Raw genomic sequence first — 22301 nt, forward strand, 5'->3', positions numbered from 1 at the left:
AATAAGGGGATGTGTGCTCTCTTTGATTAGTGAGTTTCTGACTTAGTGAAGCTGAATGCAACAGCCCTTGATAGAATTCTGTAGTTTCTGAAAGTGGTATTTTCCACCATGGTATTCCTATGAGCATTAATTGTATTTAACCGTGTGGTTACCCGCTTCTTTTGTCTGTTTTGGGAGTCGTACTGTCAAGTTTTTATTTGCTTGTGATAAACTGCCATCTGTGCCTGTAGTCAGTGCCATCCAGGTCAGAATCGGTGCAGAAAGGTGCAGAGCTATCTGGTAGCTGAAGATGCTGCTGATCCTGTGGGTGAGTACACGAAATGTTCCAGAAAGATATGCCAGAGGCTCAAATTATGTAATGCCTCGAGCAGGAAGCCACTGAATTATGTGTGGAGTATGTCAGTGGCAACAGACTGATGTCCCTGGCAAGGCTCCACTCCAGGAAGGAGCTGGGCTTTCTCAGAAGCCTCACACGAGGGTGAGCGATGTGGCAGCGAGGCCCTTGCTGGAACAGCCTGGTCCGTGGAAGGCAGGAGCTGGTGGTGGCAGGGTACTGACACCACATTGCTCAGTGTGGTTTCCTGCCCCCAAGTGTGAGAATGACAGGGAGTTTTTCAGGTTTTCCTTTTGCCTTGTGTGTTTGCCTTTTCTGTTACTTTGGGTTTGTTTTTTTTTCCTTACTCCTTGAGCCTTAAAAAAAAATACAAAGAAAGAAAGGACCTTTTTAGAAACTACACATCCAGATTAGGGATATACAGGCAATTCATGTCTGAAAAATGTTAACAGTTGTGTGTCTAAAATTAACTAATGAGCTATGGTTGAAGTTCCTTTCCAGCACAAAATGAGTGAAGTTTTGGTAGGTAATGATCATTTCAGTATATTGACAGACTAAAATTGTCATGTTTAAATTAAGACTCTAATGGTCTTTTCTAAATTGGGTACTTGTACTTTGCTTCTAATTAGAATGAGGCAAAAGGTCCTTATTGGAATTCTAAAGTTATACTCTGGGTAGCTGAAGAAGGTGATTATCTTAACCAGGTGTCCATCAATGGGAAAGTCATCATTTTGCAGAAGTGTGTTCCTGTCAGGTCATTCTCTCTGAGCATTTCAGAATGACAGGTGGAAAAGAACCTTGAATGATGGATCCCTCTGGACAAAAACTTGTTTTTTGCTTGAAAATAAAAATAAAAAAAAAAATGTTGACAAGCCCAGAGTCTTGATGAAGGTCATCCATCCTTTTGAAGGATTATGATTTAGCTGGGTCTTTTGCAAAAGTATATGCTGTTCTGGTAGGTTATAAGGGAGCTAAGTCATGAAGAGAGAGGAAACCCATGGGGTGTATTTAGGGTGACAGGAAAAGCCAGGTGACAAGTGAAGAAACACGTTGTGCTTTACTGAACAATAGTGAAGAAATGTGTGTTGTGGCCAGAATGAACACTGGGCACATCAGAATTTGAAGCCTCTATACCTGCCATGGTGTTCAGGTGCAGCTGAAATCCTGTGATACCTGTCAGATGTTTGGGAAGCAAGGAACATCAAAGATCTTTTACAAAAAAAAGCAGGCATCAAGGTACTTAAGAAAAAAAAAAATTCTTTTTCTTGGGAACATGAGAAGAATGAAAATTGTGGGTTTTTTTGTAGTTTAGCCTTTACACCCAGCTCTGGAATGAAGGGCAAGCCCAAGGCTGCAGTTGCTGTCCATTCCTTCATCAGTTGTGAATTACAAACTGCTCAGTGTTTCTGTGAGACTTCACTCTGGCTCTAAGTGTTTCCCTCAAAGAATTTACAGTCTTGCTGAAAGGGCCACTGGAGATTTTGGACACAAATAAGCTTCTGAAGAAACACTTAAGTGGTGGAAAGACAGAGAGAGAGATTTTTGGTGTTTGCATAACTAAAAAGAAACTGATTTTCTTCATTAAATTTATGAGATTGTACTCATGTGTTTACATGGAACATGAGAAATTTCAGGGCCCAGTGGCAATTCTGCCCAGAAAGCTGTGGATGATTAAAAGCAGTCAGGAAGCAGGTTCTGTTTCTGGTATGTGCATTAGGGATGGTGGGATGCTCCTGATTCCAGTGGAGCTGGGCTGGATCCGACGCTGATGTAACCCTGTTGAAATCTGACCGCAATCTGCAAGAGAACAAGAATGTCTGAGGTGTATCTCTTATTGCAGACTAACAGAGTAGTTTGTATGCTTGAAAATATTCTTGTCATGTCTTTGTTTTCTCAGCACAGACGTGTTTTGAGCAGGGAGTTTATTTTAGCATGAAATTGGCTCTAGTTGACCCAGAAGTGAGTGTAAGGATGCTTTTGTGTGAAGCTGAGAAGTCCTGTAGACCCAGTGATATCTTGTCATGTAATTATGAGCTGCTGAGGTCAGTCTGAAAAGTGTACCAGCAAATGAAAGAGTTTGAGGGATTAAAAAACAACTAAAAATTGAAATCACTGTGTAGTCTCTTACTAGAGGAGTGTGCTGTCAATATTTAATGAGAACGAAGTATGTAGCCATCATCCTCTCAGCATTGCTATTTATGATTTGGAACAACTTCTGTTTTAATAGACGGTTTTGGCAACTTTGGGAGGATTCAACAGAAGAGGAAACTATTTTCTTTAACTGCCCTCATTGCTGTAATTGTGATTGCTGTGGTTCTTGGTCCCTCTGGTCTCATACTCGGGGTGTTTTATGTACCATGAGTTCTCAAAGACCCACAACATGCTTTGGTTTCCCTTGGCTGAGACACTTGTTTTCTACAATCTGTTTTTAATATTGAATTTTTTTTTATTTTTTTTTTCCCCTCTTGTCATAAAACTTAAGCCTCATAAAACTGAAGAGTATCAGGTCACATTTAATTCTGTGTGTGCTCCTAATGCATATTGAGATGTTCTCAACATTAGCCTTCAATTTACTTTTTCTATAAAGGAAGAAAGATGAAGCTTGATGGAAGAGAGAAAAATACAGCTTCTGATTTAATGTGTAGGAGCTCTTGATAGAAATTAATTTGAAAAAGCAACAGCCAATTTCATATTTTTTTAAATAATGCTGAAGACACTTGTTTGGTTTTTTTATGAAAATATTATCTCATAAAACATGGATTTCTAATCTGGATTTGGATTTGATTTCATTCTTTAGCACTCATTTTCATTCCTGTTTGTGTAAACCTGCTGCTTTGCTTGCTGAGGGGCTGCTGTGCTCACATCCATTTTATATTGTGCTCATGTCTCACACGTATTACAGATGGAAATCAATTGCATTTGTGCATTTGAAAAAAAAGGGGGGTAAATGGTGGCACCACCAAAGCAGCCCTGCCCACTTGTACTGCTCACAGATACAGAAGTGTTGGATGCCCCTGTGCTGCCCATTCCCCTGCAAAGATTGGGAAAACCAGAAGTGGATGCTTTCATCCTTCCAAAGTGTTGGCAAAAACAACGGAGGAAATATATTCTAGCACTAATAACAATGGCATAATTTACTTTTTGCCTGAAGCTGAGACCTGATTATATGTCTCAAAATAAAATACTTTGTTTTCCCTGCTCCTGACACACTGATCCATCCTTGGTCTCCATTGTGTTGCTTTCTAGTTTTAAATGCTTGGAAGAAAGGGTACCATGTGTTCATATCACCTGCAGCTATGATGCTCCTGCTTAAATAACAGGAATTTCAAAATAAAATGAACTTCAAACAAAAACTCACTGAGCACACTGTATTTGTTTGCTATAGTGTAAATATTCTGATCCATAAGGAGAAATTATTTCTGGGGGGAAAAGAAAGTCTTGAAGTAGTTTACTGTGATTTTATTATGTAATTAAATATGAATATGCACAATTAAGGCTTTTCTCATTTTTTTTTTTTTTAAGGGAAAGGAAGACATTTTCTACAATGTGAATTTCTACGGAACAGTTTCTGATTTTCAAAAGGTATGCATTTTCGTTCTTTTAACATTTTAATTGTGTTTTTTACTAGATTATTTACTTCACATTTAAAACATGGTTTACCATTTCAATGCTGCACTGTCCATATAAATAGAATGAGAAATGTGTTCTGAAACAGCAGCAGTTGGGGTACATTAGAGGAGAGAAGTTATTAGAAATTTAGGTGATAACTGCAAATTCAGAGGATGCTGTTCTCTCTTGAAACCAGATATCCTGACATTAAGGAAGTGTGTATGTGTGAGCTTTATCAGACACAGGCAGATGAGGGTATTCAAAGTTCTCAGAGGCCTTATTTTTTTTAAAGTCTAACATTCTGGAAAGTATGGATGAGTAGAAATTAGTTTTTTGTGTGTTCCCCCTCTGGCCAAATAAACTGCAGTGCTAACCATTCCTAAACAGCTGCAAAGTCAATTTAAGTTCTGGAGCCTCTGTGTGGATCCAGCAGATTCTTCTCATCTTATATTTGTGGAGAAAAAGTTTTTTACTTTTTTTTAATACTCAGGGATGGGTCACTTTCACACCAATTTATGTTCTCTTCCTAGTCTGAGTAAAGTTTTATCCATCCCACTGGTATAAAGGATTCTTACCCTATTGGCTTCTGCTGTCTGAGGACTACTTTTCTTCCAGAAGCACCAGGCTGGCACAAAATTCCAATTGCTTTAGCAATCCAGGCCTTGAGCAGGCTCAAAAAGCTGTTGTGGCAAATGTTAGTTTCTGGCTAATCCTGACTGAGACCTCAATCTTAGCCTAGATGAGTTCTTGGATTCCTGCCCTACTGCACAGGCACAGAGCAGGGCACAGACTTCATGCACTACTCTTCTTACTGAAACTTTTGGAAGTGGTAATGATGAGATGGTGCATTTGCTTTTTGTTCATCTAAAATCACACCTAAATTAATGAGAATTCTCTGATGCTATCTGAAATGAAATCACATGAGAAATCTCAGGTGAGGATTCCAGTTGCTGATGGATCTGCTCTAAAGGGATCTTTAGTAGGAAAACTTAATTGCAGAAAAAGTCACTGACACCAAAGGATGTGGTTGTGGTGTTTATCTAGAATTGTAGAATTAAAAGTAATGTACAAAGTTTGTAGGCAGTGCTCTACCTGTCCTACCTTGGCATTAGTGGTTAAAACAGACTTGTTTTCTTTGTTTTTCATTCCTGGATTGTTGGTTTGTCCATGTGGTGTATGCCACAAGCATTTGGGAATCTGTTGCACTGTGACCTGGTGTTCTGTCACAGTTGGTTTGTTTATTTGTAACTGGTAAAAATAATTCTTCTGTGGGCACAAGTACAGTTTAAAATAATTAAAAAAGGAAAAAAAATAAGCCTAGATTGGCCAGAAATAGCTTTCTTGGAAAGTAGAAACTTCTGTAAATATCTTTGTAGAGCAATGGTCTGAGAATACAGATCAGGCTGACTTCTTATCCAGGTGCAGCAGTAGCAATCTTACTAGTAACAGACTCGGATTGAATTCCCATTAATGGCAGAACTGTTGGTTCATTTGTTAAAATTGATAAAGGAATAGGAGATGAGTGAGTGCCTGTTCCATTTGAAGAGTAACAAGAGTTTCAGAAGAGTACATATTAGAGGGAAATGCCCCTTTTGAGTTTGTGAAGGAAGTTAGGGATGTTGCTTTTCATTTTCCACTGGATCCTCTTTAGAACGATTTAAACAGCATGAAGAAGGATATGGTGTGGGCTTTACACACCGTCCTGAAAGTTAAAGACCTCAAAAACCTTGTGAAAAAAGGAGCAGCAAATTTCAGAACTTCTGAATTTTTGCATCAAGCAAATATGAAGAGAACTTGGCTCAATAACAAAACAAAAGTAGCCCCAGGCAGTCACAATTTGTACAGCCAGTTTTAGGGTCTGTGAACAGCATGCTGCACTTAATATTGGTTGCACTGAGGATGCCTGGGAGAGATTTTCTGGGTAGAAGCCTGTTAAAATATCATATTGTTAAAGATTAAATGGGGCCATTCTGTGCTATCCTGTATTTCATTACAGTGTGATTCCAGGCAGTATTTCTTCAGGAGATGAGGTCAGGCCGTGCGTCCTTAAAGGTTTATTCTGTTTACATAGTGGTGGGTGGGAGGACAGGGCTGTGCAAATGGGAGATGGTGCCTTTATCATAACACATCATTTACCTGTAATCATGTTCCCCTTAGGAGAGCATTAGTCATGTTATTGAATAATCAGGAGCTGCAGGAACTTTGACCCCTCTCCTAGTCTGAAAGAGATTGAGCTGAAGAGAATACTAGCCAAAGAAAATCCTTTAAATAATTTATGATTTCCAACACTGTTGAAAGGAGGGAGGGCTGAATCCCTGTTCAAGTTTGTAGTGTAAAACTGGGCATGATCTTCATTGGGCATAATAATTGGAATAATTATTGGAATAATAATTAAAGCGATGTACCGTTCCTCACACTTAGCTCATTGATTTTATGCATCAACACTTCATAGTTGATTTTTATGGAGGTGAAATAAGATCCCTGTGATATATTTACAGAATTACACACTTGTTGTGTGAAGAACAGAGTCTGAATTTTTGGCATGTGCATTTTTGATTAAATTACCTGTGCTCCTGTGTGTCACTGTATCTCTGAGTTGGGGATCTAAGAGCAGCCTTCCTTGGCCAAACCTTGATGAAGTTCTCTCTGTGTAATCTGCCTGCTGAAATCACAGAAATATTTTGCACTTGTTTTTCTTGTGCCAGGGTGGAACTCTCACACCTACTGAGCATAATTTAGGATGAGGTTTAGTCCCAAAGTATTTGCTGCTTGGTCATTACAAGGGGCATGGTAACTGGGCCCAAATGGAAGTGACACTTTATAGGGGAGAGAATAAAGAAAAGTTCCCCTTCTTGTTAGAGACCAAAGCCATTTGCTCAGATTGCTGTTGTCAAAATAAAGAGGTTTTCATTTCTAGCTTTAGGCTGTGTCTCCACTGGATATCTTCTTACTGTGCCTGAAAATAGAGCAATTACCATATTTTGTGGGGGTATTTCCTACTTGAGCTGCATTTTGCATCCATTGTAGCCATGATTCCCCAACTGTTCTCTTAATCAGGTCTGTTGAATCCCACAGCCTATCTGATTCTTTATCCATGTTATCTCTGTCTTCTGGAAATTGAGTTCTTTTAGGTCTGAGAACTTATCTGCTGTTCATAAGCAACATGCATAGTTTACTAAGGTGGGGTATACACTGATTTTTTCCCTTCAGATGACCAATGTTTTCTTTATTATAAAGTTCTCTTATTCTTAGCACTTTTCTAGGTCAGGAATGCTTAAAATATCTTCGGTCATTAAAACTTGGAGTCAACAGTATAAAACAAAAATAGTGAGGCAAAAGAAAAATAAATGAAGCCTACTGCATCCAGATGAAGTATTGTTTTCCAAATATTCCCTGCTGCTTGTGATCATGTTGTTGTCTTCATGCTTTCCTTTGGAAGATTGTTTTGTTTAATTACAGCAAAATCCAGCATTGTGCAGACATTTATGTGAGAGAGGTGAGCATGGAAGGGGCAGAAAATGTATGCAGTGGCAAATGTCTCAGCCTCAGAAAGACTGGTTGGTTTAGAGAGGAGGCAGAGCTCTGGGAACTAAAAAGCAAGTGATACCAAAAGCATACTGATAATTCATGGCAGTTGTGACTGTCTCAGTTGTCAGGTCCTTTGTAGTTTCATATACATTTAAACTTGTGATAAAGTAAATAGAGATTGGGACTGAGAATGGAGACTAACTTCTTGTCACTGCATGCTTATTCCCACCAAAAACCTGTGTGAGGAGTGAATCAGGGACTGAGCTGGCCCAAAAGTTGATCTGATAAATAGCATTTTAAAAGGTCAATTCTGATCTGGAGAAGGCCTCCAGGGGGATCTTATTGCCACCTTTCAATATTTAAAGGGGTCTTGAATACAAAGACAAAAGTAGAGCCTTGTGACAGGACAAGGGGTAATGGCTTTGAACTGAAACTGGGTATATTTAGGTGAGACATAAGGAAGAAATTTTTTACAGTGAGGATGGTGAAAAACAGGAACAGGTTTTCCAGTTAAGATTGTGGGTGCCCCATCCCTGGAAACATTCAAGGTTAGACTGAGTTGCTCTCTGAGCAACCTGGTCCAGTTGAAGATGTCCCTGCTCATTGCAGGACTAGGTGACATTCAAAGTCTCTTTCCAACCAAAAGTTTTCCACAATTCTATAATTTTTTTTTATTTTTTAATTGGACTCAGTGTTTATTTTTTTTCTGTCAGAGCAAAAGTTAATGATGAAAGAATGAGTGACTGGTGAACTTCTGGAGAGGATTCCAAAGTTTCCCAGACTGCTGTCTCAAATTGGTCTGTGGTAGGTCTTTCTGAAACCACGCCTGAATCATCAGACATTCTAATGCAGAAAAAGGGAGGAAACAAATCTTGGCTCCTGTAAATTTCAGTTGTTTATGATAAGTGTTGTCTTAGGCTCAGAAAGGTTGCTTTTTTGTCTGTGTATTTCTTTAAGTGACTGCCTTGTCAAACTGTCCCCTGAAAGATTTATCTGCAATTCCCCAGGAAGGAAAAAGTATTTGCTGTTTTTTGAAAGGATTATGTAAAGAACTAAGTCATTGTGTTGCTTTATTCAAAATTTCTATTTCATCAGTGCCTGAAGTTAAACTTTCTTCTTTTAAAATGTGTGAAGACCTGATTTTGTATCCAAAAGTGCGGAGTATGAGAAGAACATGTCAGAAAACGAGAGACACAAAGTGGCACCCTGTACTGTTTGGCCTCAATAAAACCTGAAGGAAGTGGGGTTCTTGCAAACCATTTTGTTGTGTGCAGGTTCAGCTCTCTAAGGCATATTGGGGTTCTTTATGGCTTCCCCTCTGCCCCTTTTCTTTTTTCTGGTTGTTTTCTTGGTGGATTGTATTCGATGCAGGAGTGAAGTAGAGCAAAAGAGTGTGCTGTAATTATCCAGCAGGAGTGTGTGTCTGGAAAAGGAGAGAGTGGAGTAGAAGGGAATGCAGAAAGGAAACTCTTCCCTTTCTTGTTTCTCAAACACACAAAATCAGCATGACTCAGTACCAAAGCTGGAGGGCAGTGGTGGCAGAGATGGTGAGTGACATTCCCATATTCCCAAGGGATACCACTGCAGACAGATCAGTGGGATTTTTGCCGCTGACTTCAACTGAGGCCAATTATGAGCGAAACAGAGAGTGAAAGAATAAGCAGGATGATCTGTAAAGTATGGGGAGAGCTGCAAGATAAAGGAAGCAAGGTAGCAAAAGTGGGAAATGTCATAATAAAACTGTCAGATACAGGAAATACCTACGTGGTGGGAAGGAAAGCAAGAGGTTGTGAACAGCTGAGTTTGGACAAAATGTTTTATTCATTTCTGACTCTCTTCTCCTGTTGAAACTATTTGCCAAGACTTACTATTGATACAGCAGGATTACTGGCCTGTTGGATGCTCTCTTTTAAACTGATGTGTCTTCTTATTTCACATGAATAGTGCATTCATATTTAACCCTTACTGTTTTCTGGAAAAGTCAAATAGGAAAATTACTCAGTTATTGCCCAAAAAATGCATTGTTTTTTGAAAAGATTTTTCTCTTCTTCCAGTATTTTCAACTACTTTAAACTGTAAAATTATGGAAAATTTCAAAGGGATGTATGCTCTAACAGCTTTTGTGGTCTGGTATGGAGGAGCAATGTTTGGTTGAACATAAAAAAATAAAATGCAAACAGATGCCAATCAAAGGCAGAACTACTCCGTACCTTCTGGCTTTCCCAGAGCTGTTCATATCTTATCTGTTGTAATTTTGCTCTTAAAAGGAGTATTGCAGTAGAGAACAGGGAGTGTGTGTGTGTGTGTTATGGAGTTTGCCCCACTGCAGCTGCTTACCCAAACAAATCCCTTTTGATCACAGTACCTGTAAAATCTGCAGGCTGAGAAGGTGGCACATGCTGTTCAACATCAGAATGATTTTTTGGAGGCAGTGGAAATACCTTTGGCAAATCGAATTGACATTCAAAGCTTCATTTATAATCGTGGTTATTATGATTTCCTCTTTCTCTGTGTACGTGTTTGGGATCTACTAAGTGTAAATTTTCCAAGCTCAACAGGTTGCATAAGCTGGAAAAGTGGGAAGTAACTCCCAAAAGAACTGCTGCCAGATCTCTGAAGCACGTGTTGAGCTGTTTGATCTGAAACACAATGTGCCAAGTTTTGAAAGGTACAGTATATGGAGTGATGAGACTGCTGTCTAGTTATTTTCTGTACCCATAGAGGAAAGACAGACAAATAGGGAATGCTGTTTATTGCTTAATGACACACATGCCACTTTTCAGTTGTTTATGTTTTAGCTGCTGCTTCTTCCTCTCAAAACTAGTAAGAGTTGTTAAACATTAGAATGAAAAGTGGCAAGCAAATCTACTTAGGTCTCATAACTGCACTTTTTGCCCTTTGATCTGTAGCAGAGTGAGAATTTGGATCATAAACATGATCATGATGAGATCTTTTGCAGTCTGGGAGGACATCTCTGGAGCTACTGTAGATACTGCAAGTATTTCTTTTGTCGATGTATAAACTGCTTTTTCAAGATCTGCAGCACTCCTTTCTTGGGAATTTGTACATTTTTGTAAATTGGAAGACTTTGACCATTTATGCTTGGTTTGCAGTGGGTGTTTTTATAAATGAGCTGATGATCAGATTCCTCCCTTACAAAGGAACAGTGCTTCACTTACCTCATTATATCGGATGGTCACACGTGTGTATCCAGCTCCTGCTTGTGAACATTTGGCCATACAAGTCTGTCTACAAGTCTTTTGGGTCTGTCTGCCTGAAAACTAAAGGATTCCTTTTTTCTCTGCAGGTCTTTTGTGTCAAGGACATAGTAAGCAACTGGCTAGATATTCTGAAAAATCAAAAAAATCAACTTCTGTGGTTTAAAATTATTTTTCTTTTGGCCCTTTTCTACATGTCTTAATTGAAAAATTTGTTGCCTGGCTTCTATAGGATTTTTTTTCTTTTTAAGGTGTGTTTAAACACAGTTGGTGAAGTGGGAAGTTTACCCTTTTAAAATGTCAAGCAGTTTGAGGCCATTTCCAGGTGCATGTTTTGAAGGAAATCAGAGACTTTCCTCTGCTCATCACTGATGTATCAGCATGAAGGTTCTTCTATTGTCACATATACTCTGGAATCAGTTTTTTCATTATTATTACTTCTCTTTTCCTTCTTAAACTGCACTGAATTTGCTGTGAAAGTGACGGTATATTGGTGAGAGGGCAGTTGTCATGTCCTCTGCCCAGGAAGTGTGTTCAGCAGCTTTGGCTTGGCTGTGCTTTCCCTGTCCCTTCTTTTCCTGGCAGTTCACACGAGCTGGCAGCTGGTGACACAGGACAGCAGGTGACACAAGAGATGATGCCATTGAAGCCACTACCTGTTTTACTTATTGTCACAGCAAAAGGTGCTAGAGTCAATATTATAAACCCCAAGCTCTTTGACAGTTTACTGCTTATCTTTGCTGTGCTTTTATTTTTTATTTTTCTTTAAGAATTGTGTCCAGAATATGAGGTTTGTTTCCTTATCTTGAGCATTTTTTTTGCTAGCACTTGATGTGACTTGATACAAACAATGTGAATTTGAGTCAAGTGGTTAAATGTTAAAACAGCTTCCCACATGTGTTGGTTTACTGCCAGAGAAAAAAATACAGCAGAAATGCTGTATTTAACCACTAATCAAACATTTATTGTTGTTGAAAGAATGACCTGACAAGGATAGAGCTGGACTAAAATGTACAGGTTGTATTTCATGGAAGGAAAAACTTGTTTAATATTTGAAGAATGGCTTTAATTAGGCTGACTGTTGGTAGGTGTGTTCATTTTCTCAATGTACATCTGATATAGTATTTTTCACCAACTTATAATTGGCAGTTTCCCATAGGAAATAATCATTATTGGTATTATAAAAGCACTTTGTATCTATCACATTTGGGAAATGAAAGTTTTGCAAAGGTCAGAATAAAGTGTGCCCCCAATTATGCTAATAACTCATACCACAAATGATCCACCAGAAGGTTTAATAGCTTGGTAGTCCTCTTTAGATTTTCTTAGAACAGGAAGAATTAATATTACATTTTGACACTTTACAAAAAGGTGAAAAAAGTAATCTTCCTTCTCCCTAGCTTTGGAAGTTTGTACCTGAACTCTCTTAGTTGCTTGAGGATCTTGAAGTGTTGGGCGGGTTCCATTTAGGATTTTTTGGGGTTTTTATTAAGAATTCTTTTTAAAAGCATTTTGTTCCTCTTCATGCTAAAGTCGGTATCTTTTTTTATAATGATCCTATGGTTTCATGTTATGTAGCATGTTTTGACATTTGGAGTTGTCCGTAAGTTTTATTTGGAATTTGACAATAAAGTCTAATAGTCTTTGTAAGGAATATTAAAAGCCATTAAGAACCCTCCTCAAAATGAAAATTTTATTGCAAACTAAATTTAGTTTTTCTTTTCACCTGCCAAAAAAAAGAATTAAAAATCCATCATTTCCTTTGAGGAGTATTGCACATCTGCACTCAACACCAAAGACTGGAGTAACTAAACCATCCAGAGGCTTTTCTAAATGTCACAACAAACCTTCAGGATATAATTCATTAGAAATTGTTGGATACTGGGTTTTCTTACTTGTGTAACATATCCACCAGACAGATTTTCTTAGAACCAGGAGTCTATGTTGCTTGAAATGGCTTTTTCTGTTTGTCATTTTGAGGCTAAAACATTACTAAAAGGCTTGATGGAATGATTTACTCCTGAGAGTGATTATCCTGATACATCCACAGTTCCTGTGCATCTCCTGAGTTGTTAAAGAACCCATTAGGAGAGAAGGCTGAAAGCTAACATTTGCAAATGTCTGCAAATTGAATTATAAATGTCTCTGGTAAACAAAATGTTTGCTGCACTGTGTCAGTTCCACATGGAGGTCTGGCTGTACCAGGTACATGGGGTTTGTAAGACACTTTGGGAAGCTATAAAAGGCAATGAAATAAATAGCTCAGATTCACTCATCTCACAGGGTTTTTTAAGCGTAGAAACATTTTTTATTGCATTCTTTACTTAAAACTATTGTCCCTTTTTCCAGTGAAGTGTTTTCTGTAAGCTTTACTTAAACAGAGATGCAGATGGTTTATTACTCCTTTTAGAGGAGCTGTAAATGGGGAATATTGACAAGTCTGGCACTGAACGAGGAGGCTGTTAGAAATTTGCCTACCCTGGTTTTATGGGCTGCATTAGGAAAGCTGCTGCTTCTGCTTTACTGGAGGTGTTGTTTTGCTGCTTGCAGCAATTCGGGCTATAGCAAGATTCCCTTCATAAAATGTCTCTTCCAGAAATGTTCCTTGAGGACATTTTTCAAGCAGCATTGCCAGCAAGGCCTTTCTTGCACAAATATTTCTCTATTGAGTGTGTTCTGGTGCAGCTGACCGCACGTTAAATAAAGAGAAGGACGGGAGCAGGCTGTTGGTAGACTTTAAACTTCAGTCTTGGTTTTGTCCTCTTGGGAATAGTTTTTTCTGTTTTGGCATTTCTTTATTTTTCCATTGTCAGTTATGATAAATGCTTAATACTAAGTGTAAAGACCCTTCATCTCAGCTGGTTTTTTTATACTCAAGTCCTGCTTACAGGCAAATTACTCTTCTTCAGCTTAAACACCTCAGTTCAGTGAGGGGACATTAACTCCAGTCAAGCTGTTTTTACCTAGAAGATTATTTCCACACAGATGTTGTGAGGGATAAAGGCAAATTTGTCAAACCTACCTGATTAAACTCATACACGTGTGATTCCATGAAGGATTCTGTTTTTCATAGCCCTCCACAGATTGCATGGTATAGTCTAAAACACTTTCCAGAGAGAATCCTAAGTTTGGAGTATGGGGCACACAACAGAAGGTAAAATTAGAGTCCAAAAGTAGTTTTATTCAGCATAAATAGTGAAATACATGGCAGTATTTATATTTGATTAGGTGTGCACTGAACTCCTTACTCATCTGCGGTTTCGTTAAATGTTCAAAATTATGTGGATTTTATTCCATAGCTGTGTGAACAATTAAATCCTCTGAAATTTTTCTGACTGTCCTAATTATTTTTTTTTCCATCTGTAGCTTTGCTAATGCAGGTCTCATCACTGCTCACTCTGCCAGAGAGTCAGGTATGTCTCCTGATGGTACTTGTGCTTTTAGACCAATGGGGACAAAGTGATCCAGTTTTTCCTTCCTTCCAGGTACAATTATGGGTCTCAATGTAATAAAAATAAAATGATTGAATATCTACAGAGGTTCATATGGCATATTTTCCATTTATTTTAAGTTGGGAAGCTAAAATATCTTAATTGACAATCCCATAAGGTTTATTTTTTATGAGCTCTCTTTTCTCTCTGCAGTTTTACATTTTCAGGGTATTGCTAATTCTGTAAATTTAGCTATCAGAGTATTGTAATTTAAGGCCAAATCCTTCCCACAGTTGAAAGAAAAAAAAATTGAATGGTTTTATTGGAGTAGAATCAGATTTAAGGGGCAGAGCCTGAATAGTTTTTAATTATTCTAATCCCAGGACAGCTTTTCAGCCAGGACACTTCACAGGCACTAATAACATTTTATATCAGTTGAGTTTCCCCTGATGTAAAATATAAAGATCATGAATTTGCTGTATAGCCTGCTAACATCAGTGGGACCAGTTTTTCCAGCTGCATTAACAGGCTCTAAGAAAGAAGCTGTATAAATTTGTATTGTGGTGGTCTTGTAGAGTTTTTTTGCTTGTTGTTTTTCTTTTGACCTTTCTTTCCTGTGGGTCACTTCAGTTTATTAACTTAGTTGGCAGCTGTTGATATGAGAAGATCTTTTCACAAAGTCTTGCAGTTCCTGTGGCAGATTGTGATTGAAATGCTTTATTATGGTGCTTGAGTGTCTCATGTTCACATCTTGTACTGATGTAGGAAAGCAGAGCATCAGAAAAGCGATGCTGGTCAATCACAGTGATGATTTTGTTCATAACAAGTAGTTAATTCTTTAACCAGGCAAGTGTTGCCATTCCCACTCCAGTTGTACTGAGCAATTTCAAAAAGTGGCAAAGTTTTGTTTATCAATCAGCAAACAAATATGAAAAGAAAAACTGTGGTAGAACACAGTACTGTGGTAGTGGATTGGGGGTTTGTGTGACTCTAACATGCCAAATTAATATTTCCATTTCTTGAAAGTTATGAAGAAATGGGCCTCAGGATCTTACCTTGAATTTAGCATGGTTACAGATAGTCTTGCTGTTCTCTTCTCCATTTGGCTTGTATGAGAAGAAATTTTTATAGTCTGCTTTTGTTTAAGAGAACCCGAAATTTGCCCTGGAACAGAAAACATCAATAATTGAGGGAGCTGTTTTAGGTCCACTTGTTAGGTGGCAAAGGAGATTTTGTTCTTTTCCATGCATGTGCAGAAGGACAAAGAGACGTTCCTCCCCTGTGGCTTCTCTAATGGGTTCTAATACAAAGCTAAGCAAGTCAGAATTTCTACACCCTGCTGCACCAAGCAAATCATGTGGTCATTTCTTTTTTACCCTGCTTTTATTCTGCTTTTAGCAGGGGGTACAAAAGTGAATCATGTTTTTATTTGCTACTGTGACAACAGATGGAATTCCTGATCTTCCTTTAATGGGAATGGGAGCATTGCTCTTCTAGTTTGGGATGCCAGGATTTCACCAGCTGTGCCTACTGGCTGCAGAAGTTAAAACTAATTAAAAGCTAATTCTAGGTTACCATTGGACTGATGCTGCTGGAAGGAGTTCTCGGCCTTGTCATGGATAATGTGCTTTCCATCACAAGTGGATTCTTCTCTCTTGTTTTTACTGACCATGTGCAGTCCACTGCTGCTATGTGATGGCTGTTCAGCCCTTTTGCAGCGAGGTGCTTTCCCATACTGTATTAATTTGCTTTTTGAATTATGGGAGTTGCTACAGGCCACTCCCAGGGGCCAGTGAATTAAAGCATTCCTGTAGAATTGCTGAATAACAGGGTAGAGCAGTATGTAGGTAAACATCTTCTGGTGTCTCTGGGGTAGATGTGTTGGACCACAACAGTCAGCTTTCAGAACTAAATTAAAGGTCAGCAAAACACAGAGTTCCTTCAAAAGTCCAAAGCACCACATGTGTTTGAATTTGTTTTGTTTCTGGAGACATAAAGAAATGTTCCACACCCAGAAGAGTAGCAAAGAAACAGCATTTGCCATGCCAGCTAAAGGGTGTGAAAGGGAAACCCATGTATCTTGTACCCCTTTATTTTGATTTTTGTGCTGATATTCAACATAACAGTGATTATGATGTAAAAGCTAACCATGGCATGTACCAGAACCTTTTTCTTTTATTTTTTTAACTGCTAATGATTAATGTTTCTTAAAAATAACTCAAACCAGGACACATCAAACCTAAAATGGAGAGCTTTGAATGTCTGAGTGGGTTGTCTCAAGTCCAGTTCCTGTCTCACAGTAGGTCCATATATTTGTGAGTGTGGCAGGTAAGGAAGGGCTGAAAATGAAGTTTGTGCATCCTTATTGGTGGAAGCAATAAATGCTGGTCTGCAAAGACTCCATGAAGTTCATAGGAAGAAAGATGCTACATGGTATAAGTATTTTTGTGTGTGTATATACATATACATATATAAATATATGTATAGATGGGCTTGTGACCCATAATTTGTTTTTTCATCAAGTGCACAGCGTCTCAGATATGCATCTGAGTTTTTTGTGTGGATAAGGGCCCTGGGGGTTATTGTGATGCTTCTAGCATTTCCTTTGCCCTTTCTCTCTTTGCTGACAGATGCAAACATCTTTTTCTTCTTTCCTCAGTTTCCCCTTTCTTCTACAGCAGCATCAAAGAATAGGATGTGCTCTTCCCACAGAGGCTCCTTGGATAATGTGAGGTTGAAGGATACTTAGTAATCAAAGAGGAAAAGCTGGAAAGTTTTATTTCAAATAATCTTTGGCTAATATGGAAGAAAATGTGTAGTGCAGTCTTGTCTAACAAAAGGAGCTGTGACTTGCGAGTTGTGAGCATAAAGTGAGTGTCGCTCAGTGACTGATGGTTTCCACAGTATTTCAGTATTCCAAGGTATGATTTCATAACAACTTCATTTGGCAGCACTTAAAAGTTCCTCCTTATAATGCAGGAGAAGACAAAACCCTCTTGGAGGCTGGCCATTAGGTTTGTTGTACGCTTTTCATATAGAAAGAAATGTAAATTTGTCTGATACTATAAAAATCAACTTTGTGTCATGTAAGCTGTTCCCTGTTTGGTGTAGATGGAAAATTCTCAGTCAGTGGCAGGTAAGGTCAGCATGAACACAGCCTGCTCCCTAAATAATTTATCATTGGTGTGGTGTTTAGTTCTGTACTAAAAAATAAACAGGCACATTCCTTTTGTTGTTTACATAGAGATGTAGAAATAGTTATATTGCCTTTCATTCTTCTAGGTTTTATTAGAAAAGACATTAAAGACAAATAGAACAGTGACAAAACTAATAATAGGTCTTTTATGGAATGTGACTTATTTTGCCAAACTAGAGCATTTTTACATCCATGCAGTTTTAGGCTGACTCTCCGGTAAAAGTGGGAAAAGGGCAGTGCAGAGATTTGATTTAGATTTTATTTCAGCCATGCTGAGTCAGAGTTGCTTGTTGTTTTTTGTGAGCTGCATGTGTAGTTTTTATTGTATTTTTATATTACTTTTTTTTTTCTTTAGAGCTGAGATAAACTGCTGTTTCTGCTTTTCCTTCACTCATGAAACATCCCTAGAGATGTTCTGTCCAGTTTGCATATTTGCTTTCTCAGTGTTGAGTGTGTATGTTGAGTGTGTGTGCAGTTGCAGTTGTCATGTCAGGTGTCAAAGTGGACTTGGGTGTCCTGTAAATCAAGAGGCAACATGCTGGAGCCTCAGGGGCTGGGAATGGGGCCCACTTGTACATGTTGGTTTACCCTATAGGGTTTAGTTTATTTGGATTATATCCTCACTTGCATGATGCTCACATTGTGTGCATGAGAGATTTGACACACGAGTATTTGCCCAAGTAATTTTTGAAACAAAGAACTTCCAGGGGCAGGATGGCAGCTCTGATCTTCAGAGTCCCTCCAGTGCTCCTGGCACAGCAGGAACTTGGAGCTGGCTATGAATAATTGAATGTCAGCAATTAGAACTGTTATTAAAATAGGAAGCTACTGTGACTGTTTTATGCTCATTCTATGTTCTAGCTGCTGTTCCTAAAAGTAGTGCTCATGTCTGACATCTGAAAGCTAAATCTCTCTTGATTCCCTTTGGTACTGTATTTCATCCCACACAGTAGTGGCATCCCACAAATGATAATTGCCATAGGTAGAAATAGTCTGCAGCAATAATAAACACCAAAACATTCATCCCCAGCCTGTGCAGCTCTTTGGAAATCCTTGCAGTGTGGTTCTGGATTGCCTTCCTCTCATGCTCTCATGAAGGAGGGATTCACCTTTTAAAATATAGAGCAATAACCTTCTTCTCCCTCCTCCCACTTCTCTCAATTATCAGGTGTGCACTATATCTAATTTTAAATTAACTTGTCACCCTACATCCCATCTGTAGGGGTTTACAATTTTAAACCAATTGCCTTTGAGGTGACTTTATATACTGTTCCATTAACATATACATATCAATTCTAGGGCACTCACTGACTACAGAATAAAATCCCCTCTTGAGCACCTCCTCTTCAGGGAAAAGAAGTAGCTTGTATTTGATTTGCTGTTGAATGAGAGCTGTGGTATGTCAAAACCTAACACTGAGCAGGGCAGTTGAATGACTTGAATAATTGTTTTAATACAAGGCAATTTAGGGTAGTCTTAGTCTAGATACTAAGTAAAAGATGGATTTTTTTTTCTTATCTTGGTAGTGTTCCATTATCCATGGGTATTGTAATACGATGTAGGAGAGAGTGAAACTATACTTGCCTGAATTTGTGAGTTTATGCATGACCACCCAAGGTATTGACTTCTTCATGAAAGCATTTTAATGTTAATTTTATTAAAGAATTACATAAATAAAATGATAGGAGCTTAGGTTGCATATGGAACTATTAAACCCCTCGATTTTGTGTTGTGTGTCACGTTGTTATGAGTGGAATGATTCAGAGTGTGACTCTGCTGGGCTCACACTGTCTCAGCTGCAGCAAGGGCACTATTCCCACTTGGCTCATGGTCCAGAGGCTGCTGTCACCTCAGGCAGGAAGGAGCTTTCTGTGGCTGGAAAGAACACTGTTCACTTTTATACTGCAATCTAAAATCTGTGCTTCATTCTTTATCCTGAGGAAAACAGCGTTAGTTGTGTGATACAGAAAAGTCACTTTCCTTGGGAAAAGGCATTTTTATTTCCCTTTTCATGCTGCTACAGCTGTATTCCTGCCAGCAAAGATGAAGTGATTTGGCTTTCCAGAGGTTGTGACATAACTGATGGTTTCTTTTACAGCAAAGAGAGAGCCTCCCTTGCACTTGTGCGACAGAAGAACTGAGACATGGTAACTGGAGTACCAAAAACCAGCAGCTCTCTAGCCCAGTCCCGTTAGCCTGCAGGCAGCTGCCCCTGGCAGGCTCCCTTTCAAAGGAAAGGCAACTCAGTGCTGAGGGGTCACCTGGAAACAGCAGCCAGGGATAGGAGCTGCTCCAGAGGCAAAGAGAAGGTGCTCGTGAGGGGAGGAAGGGAAGAGATGAAAGAGTTTGGCAGAGTGAAGGTAAGGGATGATGGCAGCTGTGTCAAATACCTGTGTGTTTGGGTAGTAAGAAAACTGGGGATTGTTTACCCCCAAGTAGCTACAAGGAGCTGATTGCAGATCAACCATAATTTGAATAATTTTCAGGAATTTATTATTCAGGCCTTATTTTCAAAGAAAAATACAGACAAATGCTGGATCTTGGGATCAAAGGGAGTAAAGTGCAGTGAAATGTCAGGTTATTGTCTCAGAGAGACTGAGCCTCCAAGGCAGACAGACCTCTCAATGTGCCAGAGGCAAACCTGCAGAATGAACTCGGGGAGGCTCTTTATCTCAGTGGCAGTGGAATATTCTCCACAGCTATGCTGTAATAGCTGGATCTAGTTATATTTTGTGGAGGGGAAGAAAGGCAACCAGGAGGAGGCAAAAAGAAGCATGAAACTAGTAGAGGAAATAAAGCTGAACCATTTTAGAACTCAATCATTTTTCTCTTTTCTCTTTTTAAATTTTTTTTTAAAAGTTCTAAATATAAATCAAAATATTCTTTCAGTTAATTGCAGTGTGCATCACCCAGCTCTGCCTATGAAAGGGCAGAGAAGGGTGGAGGTCTGGTAAAACTTTGGCTCATTGGCTCAGGTCTCCTTGCTCCTTTCTACCTGACTGCTGTGCTGCAGTCACCAAGGCTTTGTCTAAAAATCCTTTCTCATGCTATTTCTTTGCTTATGGCTTAAGGAAAGTAAAATCTCTAACCATACAAATGTACTTCACATTAATCCAGTGTGCACAGTAAAGGCAGTCAGTGAGAGAGAAGCCTTGTGTTCTTGGTATTTACTTATTTTTAAGTAAATGCATCTATTGGACTGACATTCACCTTTGTGCTTGTGGATACAAGCAAAAATGCCAACTCTTCTATGACACACACATTTGTCTGTAATACTTAAAGCAATAAAAAACCCAAACCAACAAAAGATTCCAGAGTATATGTTGCCACAATGTATTTTTTTTATCCTTAATGTCACTCTCAGAAAAACCTCAACAATGAAACACATATTATACATTGAAAAAAAAAAAAATTCTAAAAAGTAAATCACTCCCACACTGGTTTGATTTCCTGCCCCACTGCCTCGAGTTGGATAAGTAGCATGTTGCCCAAATGAATTACAAATGTTTCATTCTAGGAGGGAGAAGAAAAAATATACAAAACACGTTGTTCTATCTACCTGTATCATCTCTGTGTGTATCTCAACTGCAAACACCACCCATCCATATGGGTATATAGAATATATAACTGTAAACAACACATTCAAAAATATTTATAAAATAAAATTATATAAACTTAAATAAAATAAAAATTGCTCATGGGGACTTCTATATAGTTATGTGTATGCACTCTTCTGGAATCCAGGAAAATCCAATCTTTAGGCAAGAGGGGACAAAAAAGAAAAACCCACCAAAATATCCAAACAGAAACTAAGTAGGTGTTCCATTGTAGAACAAAAGTAGTCTGAGGAGAATGTAATGCAATAATTCCAACGTTTATTTTTAGTAGTTTCAAGATGGAGTTCTCCATGCTCAGGGACTGAAGGGAGCTCTCCCTTGTGGAGCTGCTGAATCCAGTTTGGGATTGGGAGGATGTGCCTGTCCTACACAGAGGGGCACTGCTGGAAGCACTTCATGGGTGCTGGAGGACACCAGGCAGGTTTGCTTCCACAGAAATTGGTTGTTAGGCACATGGAAACCAGGCTTGAGGGAAAACTTGCTGCTGGCATTGACTTTTTTCTATAAAACATTCTGGTTTTTCAGGAATTGCCACGTGACTTTGGAAAAGTATCCTGGTCAAACAAAACATGTGGTGTGGATTCCATGTGCAGCCTCACTGGCTGGAGGGGCTGAGACAGACATGACCTAGCCATGCTTTTCCTCAGCTTCTGGCAAACTGCAAAACCTAGGAAGCCGGTCATGTGTCAGAGCAAACTGATGAAACCTTTTATTTCTCCTCAGTAACATTTAACACACTGTAAGTCATCTTCCAACTGGTAGCTTTCAGCTTTGCCCTTTATATTTATCAGAAGGCGACCACAAAATAAACAGTGGTATTTTTTCTGTCTTTCCCCAGTTTACTTTGTGCATTAGACAGTGCTCTGTAAATTATAGCTCCACTTTTTCTCTTGAATAGTCAGTCAGGCGTGTTCCCATTTCACTTGTGCTGGAGATCCATTTAAAGGTTACCCAGTCCTAGGAGAGAGAAGTATGTTTTAAAAAAATAGAAAAATGAAATAATAAAATTTAATGAATTGCTGAGGGAGGAATAGGGAGAGCACAGGTAAAAAGAAGTTTCTTGGATTTGTTTTGTCACTTGCTTTCAGATCGGCAATGTTCTTGTTTCTGGTGTTTTGTCTACATCATGTTCAGCTTCGTGAAAAGTCATAATGAAAATAACTTTTGAAATTAAAATGAAATTACTTTTACTCTATATCTAAATGTAAGAAAATTCCTCCTTACTAGAATTGCAGTTTAGATGGAAGTTGAAGACTCCAGTTATTGGGGGGTGAGATTAATTAAATTAGCTCTTAAATACAGTGTCCTGCTGTCTTAGTGTGGTGCATTTTTTGTGCGTGATTTCTTTGTGTTCTTCCCCTTCCTGTT

The 22301-nt window shown here is 38.7% G+C and overlaps 1 protein-coding gene across 8 annotated transcripts in view; it reads left to right on the forward strand.

Moving 5' to 3' along the window:
* Positions 1 to 22301, forward strand: part of PLCB4 (phospholipase C beta 4) — a 185322-nt gene that overhangs the window by 15724 nt on the left and 147297 nt on the right. For 7 of the 8 annotated variants that reach the window (XM_015620529.3, XM_015620528.3, XM_015620533.3 and 4 more), the window contains exon 2: positions 3857 to 3916. The gene's annotated coding sequence lies outside the window, so the exon portion shown is untranslated. Of the gene's footprint in view, positions 1 to 3856; positions 3917 to 19414; positions 19677 to 22301 lie in introns of all 8 variants that reach the window. The other variant, XM_033513185.1, reaches the window with a different exon arrangement.

The sequence above is a fragment of the Parus major genome, chromosome 3 (genome assembly GCF_001522545.3).
Source record: "Parus major isolate Abel chromosome 3, Parus_major1.1, whole genome shotgun sequence".
In the NCBI taxonomy this organism is placed as follows: domain Eukaryota; kingdom Metazoa; phylum Chordata; class Aves; order Passeriformes; family Paridae; genus Parus; species Parus major.